The following is a 12,976-nucleotide window of genomic DNA, read 5'->3' as shown; positions in this document are numbered from 1 at the left end:
GGTGGTTGGTGGGAAAGAGGTGTTCAATGCACAATGCCCTAAGAAATCTTCTGGTGCAATGCGAGATGGCCAAAAACATGATCAGCTCTAAGAATTAAGCACCAAGGGCATGTATGGAGTCCTACAAAATATTTAACTATCTCAGTTGTGTGATTAAGATTGTAGTGGGTAACCAATACACCTGCCAAATATAATACCCAATATGCAGCTTCCTCCAATGCACCCCAATGTATTAGGACTCTTGCCTAATGTTCATTTGAACCACAAAACAATGCAGGCACTTAGCAAAATTCCAAGGCTATTTCCATATCTCATTCCTTCCACAGGATAACAACCAATGCAACAATACCAAAACAGGAACATGAGTAGGCCATCAGGCCCTTCAGGCCTCCCCCATAACTTAGTCTGATCTATGCTGGTTATCCTCTTCCATGCCATTTCTCCACCACTCTGATCATCAATGTATCAAATATTTGTCCATCTCTGCTATAAGTACTTCTGATGATCCAGCTTCCACCACCTACTGGACCGGATAATTCCAGAGACTTACCGTTCCCTGGTTGAAGAATTTTCAATATACCTTAGTTTTAAATGACTGAATATGTTCGAATAAGATGACTCCTCATTCATCCAAACTTCAAAAAATACAGGCCTGAATTATTAGGTCTCTCTTGGCGTGACTGTTTTCTTATTGCAGCAATAAGCCTGGTGAATATCATTTGTACTGCCTCCAATGTTACATTATTTTTTTGGTAATGGGACCAAAACTGCATTCAGTGTTCCAGTTGAGGCCTCACGAACACGCTGCACAATTGCCAAATGCCATAACCAAAAGCTCCTACTATTACTCTCCAAACCCTTTGCATTGAAAATCAAAATGTCCTTGGCATTCTTAAATACTTGTTGGACCTTCCTGTTAGTTTTTGTGATTCATGCACTATAAACCTAGATCTCTCTGCACTTCACTTACTTGCAGCCTCTCTCCATATAAATTTCCAATTTTAATTTCTCCAAGTGAAGTGCATGACCTTTCATTTCCTACACTAAATTCAATTTCCCATTCATTTGTTCACTCTGTGTTGTTGGTGTGAATAATGAACAATTGCAGACCTGTGCAGTAACCTAGTTATCTAGTTCCAGTTTGAAAATGACATGCTTATTCAAACTCTCTTTTCTGTGACACAGCCAATTTGCAATCTATTCTAACACACTTCCTACAATGTTGTGGATTTTTTACTTGAGCCTCGTATGCAATACTTTGTCAAATGTCATTTAGAAATCTAAATACACTGTATCCACATGTTCCCCTCCATCGACTCTCCCTGTTATACCCTCAAAGAATCCGAGCAAATTTGTCAAACTTATTAAAGAGGAAGTAGATTGAACTTTTTTGCCTTCCATCACAGTGAGGAATGTGGGGAATCCACTGTGGTGGATGTTTATGTTAACTTTTATGTATTTGTGTGTCTTGTTGCTTTTTTTTAATATGGCTGCATGGTAATTTGCATATCACTGTACCTTAATTGGTACACGTGACAATAAAAGACCTTTGAAATCTTTGAAACCTTTCATAAAAATATTTGACTAAGTTTAATAATGTTCAGCTTCCAAATTGATTATTTATTTCATTTTTGGTTATTGACTCTACCATCTTGCCTAATGTAGCTGTTAAATTAACTGGACTGCAGTTCTCTGTCTTTTACCTTTCTCGATTATTGAACAAGGGAGTCATATGGGCTGCCTTCCCGTTTTTAGGAACCTGTCCGGAGTTTGGCAAGATTTAAAAAATTTCAATCAGTTGTCTCTGCAGCCATTTCCTTTAAAACCACAGGATGTTATCTACTGGGTCTTGGTGATTTGTCTGTCTTTAGCAAAGATATTAGAGGAGCAAGATGAACCACTCCCTTGAAATCGCCTATACTGAAGTGTAGTACGCAAAGGAGCGTAACATTCGCCATTTTATAGGCAAAACCCACCATTCACTATGCCTCTCACAGTGTAATCAGTGATTTGGGGGAACAGTATCTGTGGTGATGCCATTAAAATGCAGAATATATCTCAGTTATCAATTCACACATTTTTGTTCTTTTTCTTTTTAAATGTTTCTGCAAGTTTCTGCCTACTAAAATGGTGCCATGACATATTACGGTTTTTAGGGTCGAGTGGTCTATCTTGCTCTGCTCTATTATCTTTGGTCTTTAGCCTCCTCCTTCCCCCTCTTAGTTTCTCAGGTACTTCGCCCCTTGTAATTAAGAATTTTGTAACTTCTTTCATCTCATCTGAAATTAATCTCTCATACCTCAGGGATATTAGAAATGTCTACCACAGTAAACAATGGTGTAAAAGATCATTCAACACATCTGCTGTTTCTTCGCTTGTCATTAAATCACCAGACTTGTTCTCAATTTATGCCCCATATTTAACTTAGTAACCCTCTTTCTATTTCTATATTCAGTTATGTATTCTTGGTGTTGCACAATTAGAAAGTCAAAGTCCTCACAATTTTGATGTCTATGGAAGCTCCTGAGAGAATATGAATGCTTCAGAGGAAGACAGTTACAAACAGCAGGGCATATGTTTTCTGCTGATCACTAGTCAAAGTAAAGAAAAATATTATGTATAAAATTATAAAAGGACTGGACAAGCTAGATGCAGGAAAAATGTTCCAAATGTTGGGGGAGTCCAGAAACAGGGGCCACAGTCTAAGAATAAAGGGGAGACCATTTAAAACTGAGATGAGACAGAACCTTTTCACCCAGAGAGTTGTGAATTTGAGGAATTCTCTGCCACAGAAGGCAGTAGAGGCCAATTCACTGGATGAATTTAAAAGAGATTTAGTTAGAGCTCAAGGGGCTAGCAGAATCAATGGATATGGGGAGAAGTCAGCCATGATCACAATGAATGATGGTGCTGGCTCAAAGGGCCAAATGGCCTCCTCCTGCACCTATTTTCTATTTAATCAATCTTTGAACACAGAGCTTTTGAACCTTTCTGATACGGTGGTGGACATTATATTGTGTGATATTGTCAATGCCCCCAGCTCCAGCTTATAATAAGGCTGAAATGAAAATACTCAGGCTTACTGTGAATTTTACTGCTAGAAATGGTTTAAGCATGAAGTATAATTCACTGCCTGAGGCATATAATAGATCTCAATTACCATTCTCTTGGATATTCTGAATCTGAATGCTTTGCTTCTCGAACAGGTATGTTCTTCTCATAGAGTGAAGGAAGGTAAGATTACATAGGACTCTGTTTCTTCTTTCAATTCCCATAACCTGACCTCTCCTAAAGTGCTACCAGTCACCAATGTAATTAGGATCTTCACCTTTCAATCTGCCAGCCTCCATTTTCAGATTTTGAGGGAGATGGGCCTAACATAGCCAAATTGGACAAGGCATCTTGGTCAGTTGGACGAGTTGGGCTGAAGGGCTTATTTTCATACTGCATGACTCTATGACTCTATTTACAATTTCCATCATCAGAGACATTACCACCTCCTCTTCCCTTTCAACATTTCAAAGAGACCACTCTTTCTGCAACACCCACTCTTCCACTCCACAATCAATTTCTCTACTCATCACACCATCTGCTCTTTACCTCATTAGTTCCTACCATCCAGGAACCAAAACAGTCCTTCAAGTTGAAAAAGTTATTCATTTATACTCCTTCCAATCTGATATAATGCAATGAGGACTCACAATCTGGTCTCTTCTCCATTGAGGAAACCAAACATAAATTAAAGAATAGTTCAAATCATAAGATCACATGGGATCCAAGGCATGATAGCTGAACGGAGAGCAAATTGGCTTCATGGAAGGAAACAGATGGTAATGGTGGAAGGTTGTTTTTTGGACTGGAGGGCTATGAATAGTGATGTGCCTCAGGGACCGGTGCTGGGCATCTATATCAATAATTTGGATGAGAACGTACAAGACATGATTAGTAAGTTTGCAAAGTTGATGGTGTTGTATATAGTGAAGACGGTTGTCAAAAATTGCAACATCGGTTGGGCAGGTAGGCTGAGGAATGGTTGATGGAGTTCAATACAGAAAAGTGCAAGTTATGGCATTTTGGGAAGTCTAACCAGGCCAGGACCTACACAATGAATGGCAGGGCTCTGGGGAGTGTTCTAGAGCAGAGGGAGCAAGGAGTGCAGGTACACAGTTCCTTAAGGTTCTTATCACAGGTAGATTTTTGCGATGTTTATGGCCATCAGCGATTACTTTTAAAGTAGTCTTCCAACCCAGATATGCAACTCAGAAACCAGATATGCATCTCCCATTGATTTTCAAAGAATGCCCACACTCTGCACAAAAATCCATTTAACCAAGTTTAAAATTAAATTTCTTAATACTGCTATTAGTAAAGTGGAAGTCAATCCAGTTTATGCCTTGTTACCGTGAAGCTTGGTTTTTAAGTAACCCGGGCAGGATGTTAAATTTCAAAATTCTCAAGTTATTACAGACTTGGCAGTGATTTCAGTGAAAATTAGGAGGCCGGAGAAGCATTGATAAGCGTGGGAATTTCGCGATGTTTCCGAAGACGGTGTAATCTCGACCAGACTCGGCATTGTCGTGGGGTAAAAGAAAATTTTGCCGATCTGCTACGACTTTGACAGTCGCTGGCAGTCGCCTAAAAAATCACCTAAGTGGGACAGGCCCTGAAGATGATTGAACTTTATTATCTTCCATCGCAGTCAGGAACGTGGTGGATGTTTATGTTAAATATTACTTTATGTGGCTGTGTGTCTTGTTGCTTTTCATTTAGTATGGCTGTATGGTAACTCAAATTTCACTGTGCCTTAATTGGTATATTTAACAATAAATTGAATCTTGAATCTTGAATCTTCTCTACTTCCTCTTACTGGAAATTTGTGCACCTTCCATGTTTCCCAAATCCACCCTGTTACAACAATAAGCACAGACTCATTGTAAGATCTGCCAGCACTTAGAAAACAATCATCTGCCCCAAACAGCCATTCCCCCTTCTGACCTCCCCCCATTCCCCCCCCCCCTTCCATGTACCCCAACTGGATTTGCACTCATTAGTCTGAAGAAGGGTTTCAACCCGAAACATCACCCATTCCTTCTCTCCAGAGATGCTGCCTGTCCCGCTGAGTTACTCCAGCTTTTTGGGTCTATCTTCTTGCACTCTTTCCCTCTGTCCCCTATATTCCTTCCTCCGGCTTCACAATTTATGCCTCCTCTATCCTTACTAACACTTTTTTGTCTTTTCACCTCTGTCCAACCATTTGCCGATCAACCCCCCTCCTCCACCCCCGTCCGCACCCCCCCCCCCCGTTGTCCGTATCCATCTATCACATGCCGGACTTTGTCTTGTCCTCACCCTTCTTCCAGCTTTCATCCCCCCCTCTCCCCTCCAGGTCTCCTCCTTGCTCCAATGAATCAGCTTGTAATTTGTCTGCTCATTACAGAACTGAATGCAATTTAGATTGTTTGCACTTGATTTGTTGCATTGAATTAGCTGAGGGTACGAAATATCCCTCAGAGGAATGGGAAAATTGGATAAATCTGCCTTTGATTAAATTTTGAATAAATATAAAAGAAAAGGAGTGGGTTATTTCATTCCTTCAACGTCTACCATTCAATTAGACCATGTTTGATCTCTGCCTCAGGTCTATTAACATACCTTTATACCATAACCCTAGTTGTTCCATCTCAGAAAGAAAATTCTAATATCAACTGTAAAAGTTTAATTGACCCAATATTCACAGCTTCCTTGGGAAGAAAGAATTATGTTGATTCATCTTTGTGTGTTTAAACTGCATCCTTGTTGTAAAACATGTAGCTATACTTTGTCCACAGCAGCCAAGGCACAATCCTAAAATGTTGGATGGTAAAACAGAGCTAAAATAATGAGCGATGTATTGCTGGCTGATGCTGATGGTTTGGGCTTCTGCACATATGCTGTCAGCATCATCTGTGTCCCTCATGAGGAAGAGTGAATCAGTCAATTCACTCTGCACAGGGAGTCCAATGTCAGGTCCTTTCTTTGCTGAGAATCCCTGGCACTATTTTTTGTGTAAATCACCTCCCAGATCTTACATCACAATCACAAAATCACAATCACAGTCATACTTTATTAGCCAAGTATGTTTTGCAACATACGAGGAACTTCATTTGCCATACAGTCATAACAATAAAAAGCAACAGCTCACACAAAATACATTTTAACATGAACATCCACCACAGTGACTCCACTGTGATGGAAGGTGAAAAAAAGTTCAATTTCTCCCTTCTTTGTCCTCCAGCGATCGGGGGCCTCTAACCTTCTGCTGACGGGACGATCTTGACTCCTGTAGCCAGCGGCGGGCCTTCCTCATTGCGGCGAACCAGCTCCTGCATCGTGGGGGGGGGGATTTCAGCTCCCCCGTGCCGGGCGATCGGACCCAGAGTCGGGGCTATTGAACCTCGTGCGGCTTCTGGAGCTCCCTACCGGTCTCAACCCGAGATTGCGAGCTCCGCGATGTAAAAGTCCGCAGGCCATGTTGGAGCGTTGATCCCAGGCAAGGAATCGCACGCTCAGATGGTAAGTCCACAGCCCCGCAGGGGCTCAAAGTCAGTCCCAGGCAAGGCCTTCAGCTCTATGATGTTAGGCCGCAGAGAGACCGGAGATGCAATCTGGAAAGCAATTGCATCTCCGGCAAGGTAAGAAATTGGAAACAAGTTTCCTCCAACCCCCTCCCTCACTCCCCACATAAAACAAACCAGGGAACATTTACACAAATATTTAAAACTTACCAAAAATAACAAAAAAGTTCGAAAAGGACGGGCAGACTGTAGGCGAGGCAGCCATCGTGCAGCGTCCCCTCACATCACTGGTGCAGGATCTGGTCCGCACTGATTTCAATTGGAACTGGAAGGCAAATGATTAGATAGGAAAGGCAAGATACTTTAACTATAAAGAAAACACGCATTTCATTAACAGTATCAATTCTGTATTTTAAAAAATGAATAACTTATTTACTTCATTTTTAATACATTTGAAAACTGTTGAATATAGAGTCATAGAGCCATATAGCATGGAAACAGGCCTTTCGGCCCAACTTGCCCACACCAACCAACATGTCCCATCTACACTAAAGATAGACACAATAGGCGGGAATAACTCAGCGGGTCGGACAGCATCTCTGGAGAAAAGGAATAGGTGCCGTTTTGGGTCAAGGCCCTTATCCATCTACACTAGTCCCACCTGCCTTAGCTTGGCCCATATCCCTCTAAACCTGTCCTATCCATGTACCTGTCTAATTGTTTCTTAAATGTAAGAGATGTTTTTAAAAATAGTTTCTGCGGTTGACAAACCTAGGTATGCTGTTTGTTGCTGGCAAAATTCTTCAGAAGGAACATGAACATGCAGGGTCCGATCGCTGCACCAGTTTGTGTTACCATTCAAATCTGTGCGTCCTGCCAGTGGCCGTACAAATTGACACTTCTTGTCTGATCAGATTTATGTGTGCATTCTTATAAGGACACAAACGCCGACTCTTCAGCCCATTAATTCCATGCCAGCCTCAGGGAAACAATCCCATAAACGTCACCCTCCCTCCTTGTCTTCCCTTTGCACCGTTACAGCTATCACTCAAGCCCACCAAATCCCCTTTGATGCTTTTTGTCATTAATCTACACTGAAGGTTAAATTTATCGTAGCCAACTTTTTGGCATAATCCCACCAACAAGTTTATGGGACGTAGAAGTAAGGCAAACCCGCGCAGTCACTGAAAGAACAAACAAATGCACACATGTAGAATCGGAGATCAGGATCACACCTGGGTCCCTGGTGCTGGTTCCCTGTTGCACTACTGTGAAAGGATTGTGAGTGGGTGGCAAACAAGATCTTGCCCCACATTTTCTTTGTCATTCCATGTACTTCATTCGACGTCGTTAAAATTGTTCATCGGTACCTTTCCTCCTTGAACTCTCGTTTGTCTTTATAACGGACCAATGTAGTTGTATTCATCTCCTTTTTTTTAATTAGAGACACTGAATCAGAAAGCAGTGTGCAACATCATTTGGAACTGTTGTGGATTGTTCTGGTTCAAAGGAATAAAATGCAATTAAGTCACCATGAGGTTCAAACATCAGTTGTCCTGCTGGGCTAATTGGAAAGTGCAGATTAGACACTGTCTGAGCGAAGACAAATTAAACTCAAATGCCCCCTCCAGCTGCTTATGCATAACTTCTTGCAGCCATCTCAAGAGTGTCATTAGATAGAGTCCTGGCAGAAAAATCAGCATCTTTAGCATAAACAGATTACAGAAGGGAAATAAAAGAAAATAAGATGACTTTTGCAGAAATTAATCAGTTGTACTTTTGAAGTTCTAGCTATTTTGATGCCTCATATTCGTTTTAGGCTTTCTTTATTATGTTTCTCTTGATACGAGGAGAAAAAACATTATCATAATTCTATTAATCTTGTGTTATGCGGTCAAGTCATTCACATTGCAAATTCTTACAAGCTGCTCCCAAATCTAAAAATAGACACAGAAAACGGGAGAGGAATCTACAACGTGTCTTCATTCAGAGCAAGGAAAATGAATTTGCATTTATATTGAACTTTTCACGTGTTTAAAATGTTGCAAAGTGTGCTGCAGCCAATGAATACATTTATTCAGATTGGTGCCCATTATGGTAGGAGGCAATTTTCAAACAGCGCGGGCCTTCAAACAGCAATGAGATGCCCAACTAGATAATCCTCTCCCATGTTATTGGCTTAGTGATAGTGGTTGCCCAGGGTGCCAGTCGATCTTCCCTTCATTTTCTCAATTAATGTGAGTTTATATCCAACTAAAGTGTCACAAATCTGCTTGAAGATTCCATCGAGAAGGAAGTACAGACACAGGCAATATTCCTTCAAGACTGCACTGAAGTGTAAGGCCAAGATATGTGCTTAGATCCATCGAAAAATAATGACAGATGTAAAACAACAGGAGGCTTAAATCCAATGTGTAAACTGTATGAGGGTTATTCATTAAAAAACAATTCATAATCTACTCTTTAAAGTGTATTCTGTGTCACAGTTGCAAAATATCCTTTCACCAAAGGGCATGATTTACAACAGTTGTAGTATTACTTCATGTTGGTAGTGAACACTAATTGCTGTATTCAGAATTTATAGATGCCGTATTGTGACTATGATCTTTCTGGATTGCAATGGTGTGTATGAGAAGTTCCAGAGCCAGTCAATGAAAAGCCTTTAAACAAATTTGATGCACTTTGAGCTCATGTCTCATGTGTATGAATCTGTTGGCTCTGTAATAGATTTCAAAAGAGGTAAGAACTCACTGAATACTGACAACGCTGGTGTGATGGCAAAAAAAGGCGAAAAACCTGAGAATTTGTCAAGGACATCAATTGACTGTATGTTTCCATTCTACAGTGAGATGGTGAAGCTCATAATTAATATGTCAAGCATGAGGTGCAAAAATTACTAGAATAGAGAGAGTACCCGTAAATATTCTTACAAAATGCAGAAGTAGCTCAGTTTTCTTGCAACGTGCTGGAATAGCTAAGCGGGTCAGGCAGCATGGTGATGAACATGAATAAACATAGAAAAATAGAAAATAGGTGCAGGAGTAGGCCATTCAACCCTTATTGCCAGCACCGCCTTCCAATATGATCATGGCTGATCATCCTGAATCAGTACCCCGTTTCTGCTTTCTCCCCATATCCCTTAATCTCTAAGAGGTAGAAGAGCGATAGGTGACATTTTGGGTCAGGAACCTTCTTCAGACTTGATATAATGGGGTGGAGAAAGCTGGAAGGTTTGTGGGGGTGGGATAAAGCCTGGCAAGTGATAGGTGGGTACAGGTGACGGCCCCACCTGGATACTAACCCATTTCTCCCTTTCCCCTTTGCCCTGTCAGCATCTTTCCTCTGACTTTACATGTTATGCCTCTTTTCCCTTTTATGTCCTATTCTGACTACCCTTTTGCCTTTTCATCTCTGGCCTCTGTTCAACCATTTGCCAATCAAAACACCCATCACCTGTATACACATATCACTTACCAAGCTTTGTCCACTTCTCTTCCAGCTTCCTCTCCTCTACTACAATCAATCTGAAGATGGGACACTACCTGAAACGTCACCTATCCATGTTCTCCAGAGATGCTGCCTGACCCATTGAGTTACTTCAGCATTGCGTCTTAATTTGTGAAATCAGTTTGTCTTGTTTTATAAATAAAGGAAAATAGTGTAGCACATGGTTGTAATATTTATTGTTGGGTTAATAATGTCACCGCAATTGTATCATTTATATAATGTAATTTGGGCTGCAACAATTGCTAAAGAGAATTGAAGAACATCTGTGAAGAGGCCTTGAATAAATTAGGTATAACTTCCTTGTGCTTCGGGTTTCTCACATGTACGAGACTATGCACTTTACAATAGGTTTTGTCAGAGGTTAAGAGATTACTGACAAATCATAAAATAGGACCAAGTTCTGCTGCGAAGCAAGACACTAATTCTTTCTCTCTTCACACTAGAAGAAATGAACAAAAGTCTATGAAATTAATTTGCAAGAGAAAATTACTTACTTCACATGTAATACAGCCGTGCAGCTGGTGCCGCAAACCTGCTTTCGATCCTGAGCTCGGATGTTGTCTGTGTGGAGTTTGCATGTTCTCCCTGTGACCATGTTCTCCCTGTTACCTTGGGTGCTCTGGTTTCCTCCAACATCCCAAAGATATGTGGATTTGTAGGTGAATTAACCTCTGTAAATTGCCCCTAATGTACAGGAAGTGGATGAGAAAGTGGCATAACATAGAACTAGTGTGATGGATGATTAATGGTCAACATGGACTTGGTGAGTCGAAGGGCCTGTTTCCATGCTGTATCTTTAAATCAACCAATTAAATAACAAATACTGAACACATTTTTACAAGTCCCAAAGTGACAATTCAAGTTTACTTAATGTAATAACCATGATTCATATTAAATTTAAATGTTTTGGAAAGAACTGTAGATGCAGATGCAGATGCAGATGCAACTGCATATTTTGCTTGGACAGCTTACAGCCCAGTAGTATGAATATTGATTTCTCTCACTTCAGGTAGCCCGGCATTTCTTCTCTCTCTATTCCTCCCCCACCCAAGTCGCAGTAGCATCTCATTTTTACCCCACAAACAGCTAACAGTGGCCTGTTTCCTTTATCATTGTTACTTTTTTGCATATCTTTTATTCAATGTTCTTTATCTCTCCACATTATCATCTCTATCTCTTGTTTCCCTTATCCCGAAACAATCTGAAGAAGGGTCTCGACCCAAAACGTCACCCATTCCTTCTCTCCAGAGATGCTGCCTGTCCCGCTGAGTTACTCCAGCTTTTTGTGTCTATCTTAATTAAAATGGTGCTTTCATAATAACTCAAAAATGATCTGTACAAAGCAGAAACCTTTCTTTCCTATTGTCAGTACAAGCCCAGTATATTTGGTTGTTTCAATTCAAAATCTTCATAAACATAACATCACCAGCTATGGCTGACTGGGAACTGCTTCATGGAGACCTGTGTAATAAGTTACAGATCTGTTGGAAAATTGTTTGTTAACCTATAATACTTATTACTACAGCATTTGAAATATTAATTTCATTACAGCTCCTTCCACAGTCTAGGATATTCCACCACACAACTTATTTTCCTCCGATTACTTTATTTGTTTACTGAACTGTGTGAAGATAAATGTTTTGTATTGAATTAAGCACCAATGAAATCTAAACTACTCTTCTATAATCCTCATTGCGTATATCTTTGAATATTATCTTTGATTTTTATGGTTCTACATTAAACATTGGGTGATTATGCAACTGAGAATTCAAAACATTTTAAAAACTGAGCATGATTTCCCCAGGCTGTTGTAAACTTAATGATGCATAGATCAAGAAAATTTTGGATTCCACCATTGAAGGGGAACAAAAGTGGCTGTGTTAGTTCTGAAGAAAAAACACAATGCCCCACAATATGTTTACAAATGTATATTTTTTACTGAGTGGCCTTGTTATATGCACTTTATGAAGGATTATATTCTATTACAGATATGAAGCCCTCAAGCAGATTTTTCTGCTTGCAGACTTGACTTGTGGCCATTATTTTCTCAACATTTCTGTACAATATAACTTAAATGAGGGTAGTCTAATCTATTGCTTGTAAATTGATTTTAATGTGCTTTACCTCTTTAGCCAATACAAATTACATCCGCACTGTCTACTCTGACAAGTGGCCATACTTTTATTCTCCCTGATCTCCTGCTGTCTTTCTGATTTCATGTAAAAATATAGTTGCCTGGTGTATTATTGAATGCCATTGAGAAACCCATGGGAATATTTTAAGATCGTTTCTCATTGTTATTTAATAATGAAATGATAAGTTGGCAGCAATAATTGTTTCTGGCACTCTCCCCTCAGCTATTGTAATGTCTTCAGCTTCTGCAATGGAACTGCATTATCACAATACAAATTAACTTGTATCTGAATGGAGGACCACACTAGATGGCTAGGAAGGAACTGCAGATGCTGGTTTAAACCGAAGATAGACATAAAAAAGATGGAGTGACTCAGTGGAACAGGCAGCATCGCTGGACAGAAGGAATGGGTTATGTTTCGGGTCGAGATCCTTCTTCGTACTGGTTAGGGATAAGGGAAACGAGAGATATAGATGGTGATGTGGAGAGATAAAGAACAATGACTGAGAGATATGCAAAAAAGTAACGATGATAAAGGAAATAGGCTATTGTAAGCTGTTTGCTAGGTGAAAACAAGGAGCGAGAGCGACTTGGGTGAGGGAGGGATAGAGAGAGAGGGAATGCCGGGGCTACCTGAAGTCAGAGAAATCAATATTCATACCACTGGGCTGTAAGCTGCCCAAGCGAAATATGAGATGCATTTGCCTCACTCTGACAATGGAGGAGACCCTAGGACAGAAAGGTCTGTGTGGGAATGGGAATGAGAATTAATGTGTTTAAC

Source organism: Rhinoraja longicauda, chromosome 5 (assembly GCF_053455715.1).
Source record: "Rhinoraja longicauda isolate Sanriku21f chromosome 5, sRhiLon1.1, whole genome shotgun sequence".
Taxonomy (NCBI): Eukaryota; Metazoa; Chordata; class Chondrichthyes; order Rajiformes; family Arhynchobatidae; genus Rhinoraja; species Rhinoraja longicauda.
The sequence above is the reverse complement of the archived record's forward strand: the minus strand, read 5'-3'. Positions refer to the sequence as shown.